Source organism: Myotis davidii, unplaced genomic scaffold (assembly GCF_000327345.1).
Source record: "Myotis davidii unplaced genomic scaffold, ASM32734v1 scaffold376, whole genome shotgun sequence".
Taxonomy (NCBI): Eukaryota; Metazoa; Chordata; class Mammalia; order Chiroptera; family Vespertilionidae; genus Myotis; species Myotis davidii.
The window spans coordinates 1,756,439-1,768,969 of record NW_006288121.1 but is presented as its reverse complement, the minus strand read 5'-3'; positions in this window follow the sequence as shown (position 1 = coordinate 1,768,969).

Here is a 12,531-nt window from a genome sequence, read left to right as displayed (position 1 = left end):
CCCAGACGAGGGGGGGCCAGACTGCGGGGGGTCGTGGCCGCGAAGAGGTTCTTTCTGGACGCAAAAGGGTTAATTAGAGTTCCCCTGTCCCGGAGGGCTCGTGTGGCAGGGGATGGTGTGTGAGGAAAGCAAACCAGAGCGGGTATGCCTAGTGACCCCGCGAAGCCCCTTCGAACCCCAGACCCCCCGAGGCGGGGGGAGGGGGCGGCGCGGGGCCGCGTGGTCCAGCCGCCACAGCTGCTTTGTAAAGTGTCAGCCAGAGCGAAAGCGAGAGTTTAAAGAAACAGGAGGCCCATTGACTGTCCTGCGGGGGCTGGAACAGGCTTTGCTAGCTAGTTTGTTTTTGTTTGTGGGTTTTTGTGGGGTTTTTTTTTTCTTTTTTCCCTGCTCGCGGGTGTGCTTTAGCATTAACCCTTCGCACCCCTTTCATTAGTTTACATCTTATTTTGCAGTTAACATCATGTTATTAACGGGATAGATGCAAAGAAAGAGAGCAAAGCATACTGGTTAAAAGTACAGATTCTGTCGCCAGACTGGACTGGAATGCCACCCACCCCACTAAACAGTTACATGACAGCAATTTCTTTAATCTCTTGGTACCTCAGTTCGCCAGCCATCAAATGGAGAGAATTGTAATGACTCCCTTATAGGTGTTGTATTGGATTAAATGAGTTAATACTGCAGACTTAAAGAACTGAGATCAGTGCCTGGCTCAAAATACATGACTTTATGAGAGATGAGTGTGTGTGTGTGTGTGTGTGTGTGTGTGTGTGTGTGTGTGTGTGTGTGTGAGAGAGAGAGAGAGAGAGAGAGAGAGAGAGAAGAGAGAGAGAGAAGAGAGGAGAGAGACACTCTGGCGGGGTGTCTCAGTTGGTTGGAGCATCTTCCCAAACATCAAAAGGTTTGGGTTCAATTCTAGTGAGGACACATACCTAGGTTGCTGTTTGGATCCCCAGTCAGGGAGAGCAAGAAAGAGAGGGGAGGAGAGAGTCCTAGATCAAATGGAGGTTTTGGTTCAGTGTTCTAAGTGCAAAAGGTCTCACTAGTCTCTTCTTGTCCACTCTGTTCCATGCTCTGAGGAGTTTATGGATGCCATCCATAAGTACTTTGATTTTGTCACAATACTGGATTCCGATAAACTTCTCTGCTAATTTGATGCCAAATGAATGGCTCTCTCATGGTCACTTAGCTGGTGAAAGGGACATCAGGAAGGAAAATCATGTTTTTTCCAAGTCAATACTCAATTTGCTTTTTCTTTCAGAATATGCACATATATATTCAGAATTATATGTAAATATATAGAGATCAAGATCTTTGCTCTCCCAGCAGGTTCATTTCTTCTCAATATATGTAGGTCACCAAGAATATTTAACTTCTATGAAACATTACATATAAATTAGAGTACCTGGGACACTGTTTAACATTAAGTTAGACAATTGAGTATTCTTATCAAAATTTGATTTTCATTTAATTGATGTTGATTTTTTTCTGTCTGCATCCTTAGTGAGGTTACAATGTCAGGAATCTATGTGGAAACCTTCCTAAAGCGATACTTTGCGCAACTCCAATTCTCATTATATATAAAATTATGGGGAGCCGAGCAGAAGTCATTTACTTTCACATTAGAAAAATGGGTGTCTCCTGTTTCTCTGAGAAGAAACAAGTCCCCACCTCTCCCTGGTATCATATTCTTCTTTTTTCCTTTATTATTATGTGTGCAAATTAGCAGTGTTTATTTTCCTTGTTGCCATCAATGCTTTGCCCTCCTGAATGAAACTATATACCTTCAGGGGAAATTTGATGCCCAAAATTGAAAGGGAACCAAATAATAATTCAGAGTGAGTCTGGAGAGGATTTTGTCCATCTCCATCTCACTGGTACTGCTCCATTGTTTCATTTTACTCATATCTGAATCTTATTCTGAAGAGCTGACCTCATAGAAAGTAAGTATAGAGAGAAGATGAAGGTAAGCAAAAGTCAATCATGCATGATGATTTAGTGCCCAGACTAAGAAAGAAAAACAGATCCTAATATATAAAAAGCCAGGGGCCGTCACTACCAACACAACTGGACGGATGACTGAACAGCAGGCTGCATGGGGCAACCAGGCCAGCAGTGGGGTTAGTAAAGGACAACCAAACAACTGAACAGCAGGCTACGTGAGGCAACCAGGCTGGCAGGGGGGGCAGTTGGGGTCAACCTGGCTAGCAGGGGGAGCAGATAGGGGCAATCAGGCAGGCAGGCAGGTGAGCAGTTAGGAGCCAGCGGTCCTGGATTCCGAGAGGGATGTCCAACTGCCGGTTTAGGCCTGATCCCCGGGATTGGGCCTAAACAGGCAGTCAGACATCCCCCAAGGGGCCTCGATTAGAGAGGGTGCAGGCTGGGCCGAGGGGACCCCCCCACCACCATGCACGAATTTTGTGCACGGGGCCTCTAGTGTCATTATAATAAACTTAGGCTTCGATGCTTTGCCTTAAATGTCAACCAATAAGTTTTTGTAAAAAATATATCTTTTTCTTTACATTATAGTAAGCAACCAGTGATTAAAATATATTTAAGATAATATGTTCAAAGTGAAATTGAGTTGGTTACTCAAATAATCCTGGCTAATTAAAAAAAGTGTAAACCTTCCTTGTGGCCTAAATGATTTAAGTTTGCCATATACATTTTACCACAGAATTGTCTATTTCAATTTCATGGAGAGAAATTAGGATTTCTTTGTGGAAAAAGTTTAATCTTCCATCTTACTGTAGTCATAAGAACTAAACTGCTGTTTTGTTTTTCTTTGTTTCTCCCCCCATTCCCTCGCAACACACACTGGTTTTATATTAGTTGCCCTCTCAATGAACAAGCAGATCAGAATTCACAAAAGAGTACTGTTTATCTGTGGGGAGTTCTCTGTTTCCCCACCTGTTGCAGATGGAAGTGGGCTTCTTGTGATATCACAAGAAAAAAATAATTTTAGGAGACTCACGCAGGACAATGAGATATCCCGGAAATCTATATTTCTGTGGAATCAGACCCCTGAGTTTCCAAGGTCCCATTTCCCTTTGTCCCACCAAGGAAAAAGTCCCATTTCATTTTCAGCAGGGCTAAGATCAAAGCCAGTGTCCAGAGTTCCCACTCAATGTTGGGGAACAGTCCAATCCAGCATCAGGCGAGCTTCGTTTGTGTTCCCAGTTGCAGTCTATCAGTCCATTGCCTGTGGGATCCTCAGGGCCACATGGCTATGGCGGGAACACAGGCCAATGCAAGAGAGCCACATAAGAGCCAAGAGCGCCAAGAGAGAGAATTCCTTTGTCTGGGGGATTATGTATTCCCAAATTTCCATGGCTTGCAGTGGCCCTCACCCCCTCGGGCCAATGATTTCTGCTCTGAGGTTTGGCTGGCAGCACACACCTTCTCTACATCACCCCAACTTCACCGTGCATGTGCCCATCTCCTCTTTGTCCAGTCCTTCCCCCAGTGATCTTCAGGGAATAGACCGTGGTTCCCTGGGGAATGTGAAGTTGCAGCTTCCTGGTGAAGCTGCCCAAATGACCAATCTTATAATGTCTGACCTTCTCTTTGCTTTTTTCCTATTCCTAATAACTAGCTAATTACAGTGGTCTCAGTGCCAGTTTAGTTCGTTGTGTATGACAAAGATGTGGAATTCACAGAACATTCCCTCATTTACGATCTTAAGATAATATTTCAGAATCACTCTCAACAACATAGAACTGTAGTCAGACATTAACAGATATGAAACCCGTTTGCAACCCAATCAACACCAACTTTCGGAGAGGTTTTTAAACATTCTAAATGCAGTTTTCTCTTTATGAAATTACCCATTTCATCCCACCGCCCATATTCACATTGCTGTATTTCCAAAGATCTGTCCTAAATTGAAACTTGGCTAACAGATACTCATTATACTCAATATTTTTACTTGTCATTAATCTATTCAGATGTTCTACTTCTTTTGGAGCCAGTTTTGGCATTTTGTATCTTTCTCAGAATTTGTCCATTTTTACCTAATTTGTTGGCATACTGTTGTTCATAATATTCCTTTAAGGTTGGTAGTAATGTTATCGGTGGAAGTGGAGTTCTTGGGGGGCCTTGAGGAGATGAATTTCCTGAGTCCCCTATGTGAGGATGGGGTATAGTAGAAAGCTTACTGATGATGTAAAATCAAAGAGTTCCCCCTCCAAGGTCCCATCTCTGTTCATCCCGCCATGGAAGATATACAATCTTGTCTTTGGCAGGTCCAGAATAAAGGTCACTGCCCAGAATTTCTGTTCCATATTGAAGTCCAGTCCAGCATCCTGTGTGTAAAGTCCGAATGGCCAATAGGCCACGTGGGTGTGGGGAGAGAATGAGTGAAGACACGGACACGTGCACGTCATGGAGCAACTGAGAACAAGAGAACAAGAGAGAGGGAAACCTCTCTGGGGATCTTCGCCAGGACCTTATTCAGACTAACCAACTAACTTTCCAAGATGTCCCACGCTTCTGATGGCGTCCACCCCTAGCCACCCATTGTTCCCAGGCTAGACTGACAGGCCAGCACCTTCCCTGCATCGTTTTGACTTTATTGTGCAAGTGCCACTCTCCCCACAACAATCCGGTGCCACCAGGTGGGAGAAGGGAGGGGTGTGAATCCCCTGGGAGGAATATGCTGTGTGAAGCCATAGCTTCCCGATGAAGCTTCCTAGGTGGCCATGCTTACAATGTCTGGCTTCCCTTTGCTTTCTTTCCTTCATTGGTAATATTAACTAGTTAATGAGGGTGGTAGCAGTAATGTCCACTTTTTCATTCTTGATATTACCAACTTGAGTCTTTTCTCTTTCATTCTTGAGCAGTTGAGCTAAAGGTGTGTCAATTTCAATTATTCAAAGAACCACTTTTTGGATTTGCTGACTTTTTCTATCCTTTTTTAAATTCTCTATGTCATGTATTTCCATCTAATCTTTGTTATTTACTTAATTCTGCTTGCTTTAGATTTAACTTGTTTTAATCTTTTAGAGTGAAAAATTAAAACAAGTTAGGATATTGATTATAGATATTTTTCCAACTTTATTGATATATAATTGACCTATAACACTATGCAAGTTTAAGCTGTGCAATGTGATAATTTGATACAGTACATATTGAGAAATGTTTACCACAATAAGGTTAATTAGTGCACCCTTCACCTTACATATGTATCATTTTGTTGTTATTGTTATAGTGGGAATATTTAAAATCTAAGCGATTAGTGACTTTCAATATACTATATAGTATTGTTAGCTATAGTCCAAACGCATACACAGGTCCCCAGAATGTATTATTTTTAAAGTGGGAGTTTGTGTCCATTGACCAATATCTCTTCATATCCCCCACCCCATCCCTTAGTCCCTGGCAATGCCCAATATACTTTCAGTTTCTGTGAATTCCATTTATTTTAGATTACACACCTAAGTGGGTTTAAACATTGTCGTTCTTTGATGTTTCACTTACCATAATGTCCTCAAGTTTCATCCATGTTGTTGCAAATGCTTCTTTTTATATGGATAAATAATATTCATTCATTTATTAATTCATTTGTATCACATTTTGTTTTATCCATTCATCTGTTTTATCCATAGACATCTAAGTTATGCCTATGTCTTGGTTATTGTGACTATCGCTGCAATGAATGTGGAGATACAGGTAACTCTTCGAGATGGTGATATCACTCAGAAGTGAGATTTCTGGATCATTTTTAGCATTTTGAGGACCCTCATACTGTAGTCTGTAGTGGCTGAACCAATTTTCATTCCCATCAACCGTGAACAAGGGCTTCATTTATTCCACATCTTCACCACCATTTGTTGTTTTCACTTACCTGTTTATAATAGCCATTCTAACATGTTTGAGATATTTTGTGGTTTTGATTTGATTCAGCAAATGAAAAAGAAACCACAATAAATAAAAATCCTTTAAAACACATGGTGGCATATATTATGGTGCCACATTTACATGGCTAGCATGTAGGTAAAATTGAGTTTTTCATCTGTTGATCTGGATACTGTATGGATTGCTGGCTAATATTTAATGGTTTTCTGTTTTATTTTGTTTCATGTTTAACTTTTGTCTGATTTTTTTTTTGTCTCATGTTAATATACTTTGTGTAAAAAATCTCTAATTTATTCTCAACATTTGCCCTAACCAGTTTGGCTCAGTGGATAAAGCGTCAGCCCGCAGACTGAAGGGTCCCAGGTTCGATTCCAGTCAAGGACATGTACCTTGGTTGCAGGCACATACCCAGTAGGGAGTGTGCAGGAGGCAGCTAGCTGATTGATGTTTCTCTCATTGATGTTTCTAACTCTCTATCCTTCTCCCTTCCTTTCTGAAAAATAAACAGTAAAATATGTTTTTTAAAAAGAGAATCATAAGGCATAACACACACCAAAAGTCTTAATGAATACTTAATAATATGACCTTTATGTCACCAGTTTTGCAATAAGCATGTTTTGTTTTGTATCCAGTTAGTCTGGTTTCATCCTTTATTCTAACCAAGGCTTTTTTGTCACTAGTCTCTGAATTTCCCTGGCAATCTGGTTCCTCCCTGAAGGTCTCCTTTGTTTCTTTAAATATTATAATTTTTTTCCTTATTAGAGATCATAATTCTATTTCTAGTTTGTCTTTTCTTTTATTCTGCAATAAGAAAAATACCATGGAGCTTATTTATTATAAACATTATATATTATTGCTAGGAAGGACAATTAATATGAAAATAATTACAAATAGACACTACTTAAACTTGAGAAATGTTAATAGGTTATCAAAACTCCAGCAACTTTTATTAAGGAGTGAAGGCCCAACCTCATGTGGGCTGTGGATGATTAAAATCAAGAAATGCAAGAGGCAAGGTTTCTCATGCAAGGTGGTGTAAAAGCGTGAGGAGTCAAGAAGGGTGTGGTGAGACGCTTTCAGCTGTGCACTCAGTCAGCTGAAACCTGGTGGCTGCAGTAGGTTTCTATGCAGCCCTGTGAACAGGCTGTCAGCCCCAGCCATCCTGAAGATTCTGACCTATGCCTCCTTTTCTGGCAGAATGAAAAGATAAACCCAAAGTTTTGCAGATCATATTCTCTTCACGTGTAATCCTCAGAAGAGCTGAACTAATATTTCTAAAGTTAACAACTTTTTCTGTTTCTTGTTCTGTTACATAAATAGTAGGTAAGTTCTATTATACTAGAAGAGGATTAGCAGACTAATGTGTAGGAAATTAGTTCAGAGTAATCTATGGGTAATCCCCATTTTAACTGGAAACAAGTTTAAAATAGCTTTCAAAGAAGGTTAATGGAGATTGTATGGTCAAGTTCTACATGACTCCTTTCAAAATGTATAAAAACCAAGCAGATCTAGCAGCATCTTTCAAGAGAGGAAGATGCAAAATCCTGCTTAGAAGACATTGTGTTCCAGTGGTCCAAATCTGCTATTTAAAAATTTTAATCTAGAACAAATATTCCTATAGAAAATATATTGTGATGTATGTTATGAGGTATGTTAATACCATAATAAGTTGCCAGGACCGTCTAAAATACCTTTTTAGTTCATAACACTACTCAAATTGAATTTATTTCTAAGAATAAAAAACAGATTGTCAAAAGAAAGACATAGTCAATACTATCATATATTGAGTACATATCTAAAAAATGTCTTATTAATTAACCTGAGACAGAAGGGGGTAAAGGCTATGTTAACAACTACATGGGATAATATTATATCGATAATATTATATCGATCTAAGAAGTAATACTATGAATAAACCATGAGAGTAACAAAAATAACCTTCAAGTAATATACTATTATCTAATTTGTGCTTTCCTACAAATTCCTGTTGACTTTATCAGAGTAAGGTGCTTTCAAATATATAGAACTTTGTTGCCATTGTATTTTTGTGATAGAATATCAGTATTATTTAATTGTGATTAACTCATTGAAATACGCAGTATTTATTGAAATTCTGCTAACAATAAAGGAACATTCAAACTCGGGTATTCTATGACCTACTTAAAATGACAGAGAAAATAGTATAATTTGTGTAATCAAAGGCACATGAAAGCTTTAGAATCTCTTACAGCATCAAAAATATTTAATGATTTCTAATGTGCTACTGTTAATGAATGCCATTTGCACATAACTGGAAAAGTCGACTAGTTTCTTTTAATACTTAGAGGATTCCATTTATTATTAAAGAATCCAATAACCCATTTTTTTTTCTAGCTCTACAAAATCTGGTCTGACATATTTTACTACCTGTGTGTATTCTCTTCTGATTGGATTCTAGTTGTCCTGATTAAATCATCCATCATTTTTAGGAAGATTTTTCTCCTTATTGGTTTTTGGTACTGCCTTACTAGTTTGAGCTATTTGCTATTTTCTCTTGCTGATACATCACTTTGAAAATATTTCAGTGACTTTCTTATATTACATTTTCTAAAAACATTTTAATTTTCACTTTAGTTTTAGTGAAAATGAAAACTTTTCCTATGTCTTTTCCTTCAGGCTTTAAGTCTTTCCATCAGTAAATAGAACTTAAACTTTGAAAATTTAGATTTCCATACATATTTGGGACCATCAATAAATAAGCAGCTCTCCAAATAGAAACCTCACCCCTCTATTGTCATTACATAGCTTGCAAATATTCTACACCCCTAAATCCTGTGACATCCAGGGAAAAGAGTGTTCTGATGTATTGGATTTAGATTATAATTAGCTACTTACATTTTCCTTGTTTTATGAACTATGAAGTGTTTTGTATTCATCCTTAGAAGATTATTTAAACTTTATTTTGTGAGGCCTGGAAAGGAAAGAGATAAACATTTAAGGACTGTGGATTAACTTTTGAATTTACCTAATGAAGGTCAACCAAGATCAAGGTCCATACAAGAAATGTTTGCATTACAGTAGGAAGGACATATGCAATAGTTTCCTTGGCAGTATCTAAATATGGAGATAGAGAATATGTGTAGGTAGGAAGAACAAAGGAACTACAAACTGGAGTGGAGGAAATTGCATTGAAAGATAAAACTCAGGAGGTTGTACTTTAAAGACTCAAAAGATCTTTGAAAAACTGAGGATAGAGCACAGTCTAAATCAGCCATGGGCAAACTACGGCCCGCGGGCCAGATCCGGCCCGTTTGAAATGAATAAAACTAAAAGAAAAGTTTGCCCACCCCTGGTCTAAATAGAGATGTTTATTAGCAAATGATGACCATGAATAATTGACACGAAGCAGTATACAGCGAGTGAGTTTCTGGAGACAGTATCAAGGAATGATTTCAGATAGAAGACAGAGAGATATACAGAGATAACATCAGCAAAGGACAGTCAAGCAGTTGTAACCAAAGGATCATCTCTTTCTCTGTTCCAGGTGATACCCAGAGTCCTAGCCTCATGTGACTTGTGGAGTCAATCTTGTAAACTATAAAACTGGGTCCAAGATTAATAATGGCAACTTGAATCAATATCTAAATTTTCACTTTAATCATGATAATTTTTTTATTTTATTTACTTTTTTTTCATTACCATTTACCCACATATCCTCTTCCACCTCCTCCTTCCCCCCACAATGCCCACACTGTTGTCTGTGTGACTGTTTCTTTCTTTCTTTCTTTCTTTCTTTCTTTCTTTCTTTCTTTCTTTCTTTCTTTCTTTCTTTCTTTCTTTCTTTCTTTTTGATCCCTCCCTCCACCACCCCAATATATAAATTTGATTCTCAATAAGATGCACGTGGTACTACTTGCAGGGCTAGGGGGGAAAACAGGCTGAGTAGACCAAAAAAATGATGTTATAATTTGATATTTGAGAAACAAAGAAAATCTACATTTTAAAGTACAAACTACAAAAAATATTACCTGAGCTAATGGAAATGCAAAAAAATATTATGATCCTTAACTGGGGCTGAGGCACAGCTGGCACGTGCTGGCAGGGGTCATATCAGAATCTTCATGAGGAAATCGAGAGAGAGAGAGAGAGAGAGAGAGAGAGAGAGAGAGAGAGAGAGAAACATGAAAAACATCCATCAGTTGTCTCCTGTACTTACCCCAACCGGAGATGGAACCCGCAACCTACGTATGAGTCCTGACCAGGAATCAAACTAGCAACCAACCCAACCAACCAAACGACCCATCCTGGGCAACAACTGAGTAGTTTTGACTGGCCTACTATCAAAGCAGGAATTGGACTAATTTAGTGACATTTTAAAATATGTAATTATTGCCAAATTCATAATCAGTTATAAATCATCAGTTCAAATATAAGCCTTATAAATCTATGATAGATACACAACTGGCTTTATATTCAAGTGGCTTTAATGAAGCTCTAAAGAACAAATCTTAGAAAAATGTGACATTAGACCACAAAACACGACTTTAAGATCATTCACTCCTTGAACTGTCTCCATCAATATCCCAAGTATGCTTGCTCTGTATGCATACTTCTGCTCCATGCACCTGCCTGAGGATTCCAATTCAATGAGTCTAAGTTGGGGTGAAATGTGAGAAACTAATTTTTTTAACAGATCTTTGGGTGCTCACATGATGCAAGTCATCCTAACACTGCACTTGGAAAACACTTTCCTAGTGAAAAGGCATGACATTAAAGATCCTATTCATTAAACATTGTGTAAATGCATTTTTTACTATCCCTCATTTTATCATAGTAAATTACAGTAAGCTTAAAAGGAAAGGTACCTCTATAAAATAATACATAATATTTTTAAAATAACCTTCTTTACCATCTAAATTTCTGTATTCAGTCTTATTACTCAGAAAAGAAAGTAAGCATAAATTAAAAGCTGAATATAAAGCACATTCCTCTAAGATTAAATCAATTTATATAATGAGGTGTTGTCATTCAGAATTTAGAAAGTAATAGCCAAGTTGAGGACAAGCCCATCTCATTAAATAGCTCCTCCTTGGTTACGAGTTATTATCAGTCAGAGCTCAAATCCTTTTGATTCTAAAACAATAGTGAAACTTATTTGTCTTTTAAACAACATTTGTGGGAACTTTGCTCCCTTCTTCTTTCAGGAATCAAAATAATTTTTAAAAATTTATATGGAGCAGCTTATTATTCATACATTTTTTTTAAAGGGATACAATTTCTATCTTGGAAAGAGACTAGCCCTTTAATATAAATACAGTCTCTCATTGTGTAATGCAATATGCAGACAGACATCTATCATTTAATTATTCATTTCTACTCTTTAATTTTTTTCATTCAAACTAATAAACAAACCTTGTTCACAGCTTTATATGAGAAGAAAGTACATAATAGTTTGTTTGTGAAATTTAAGAAATATAATAAATACCTTGTGTTTCAAGTACTACACAAATACTAGTTTTTAGCCCTATAAGCTTTTGCTTTTTAAAGATATTTTACAGGAGTTAATTCAAAAAGTGTACCTTTTCAATGGTAATAATGTCTATCTTGTGGCTCTTACATAAATTATAATAATAAAGATTTCTGTTGGCATATTTAGATTGACCAGAGTAAAAGAAGTGTTCTTCTAAATGACTCCATTGTTCCAATATAAACTTAAAGTGTCATATATGTAACTTGGAATCCTATTTTAAGTTACATATCTTGAGAAACCCTTATATTTTAGACATTTTTATTTGGTGAGTTCATTCAGCCAAAATTCTAGTTTTGTGATATCTTGTGATAGGAATGAATCTTCATCCTCATAACTGAGTTGTGTTCTGCGTAAGTAGAGGGTTTGCTCAAATTCTGACCAAGCTTGTCAAAGGGACCTTTTCTCAAACTAGGCTGTAAAGTAGCCGATGTGACACCCTAAGAAGACAGTAGGATTACAGTAAAGGAAACAATCTCCTTTTCTTCCCAGTTCAGAGCACAGGCCGATCCAACTTTGGAGCTGTGACAAAATTAGCAATGGCTTGTAAGTGCATAATTTAATGATTTCATAAGTTTAACTTGTATTAATACTTTGAAAGTGAGATAAAATAGAGATCAAACACACACTTACAAAAAAGTTATGATCCGTTCATTATTTATTTTAACCTTTTTTCCTCTTCTTTCTCTTAATGTGTTTTTTTTGCTTTTTACTTTCTATGAAGATTCATATTTTTGAGTCTAAACATATTAATGTCATAAACAAGTTATAACTTATGACGTTGGCTGTTTCTTCAAGTTTTTCTTAAGATAAAAAGATATCCCTGCTGCTTGCCTTGTCAATGTGTTACACTAAAATTGGAACCACACAGGGATTACATAGCCAATGTGCAAAGATGACTCACACATTTGTGAATCCTTCCGTATTTGTCTTAGTATATGTCTTGGAAGAGATGGGGTAGGGAAGCAGAACGGGAAAGCAAATTAAAGGATACTTAACCTCTACCATTTATATTTTATTTACTACTAGGGGCCCGGTGCAAGAAATTTGTGCACTGGGTGTGTGTGTGTGGGGGGGTAGTGTCCCTCAGCCCAGCCTGCCCCCTCTCACATACTGGAAGCCCTCAGGCGTTGACCCCCATCACCCTCCAATCGCAGGATTGGCCCCTT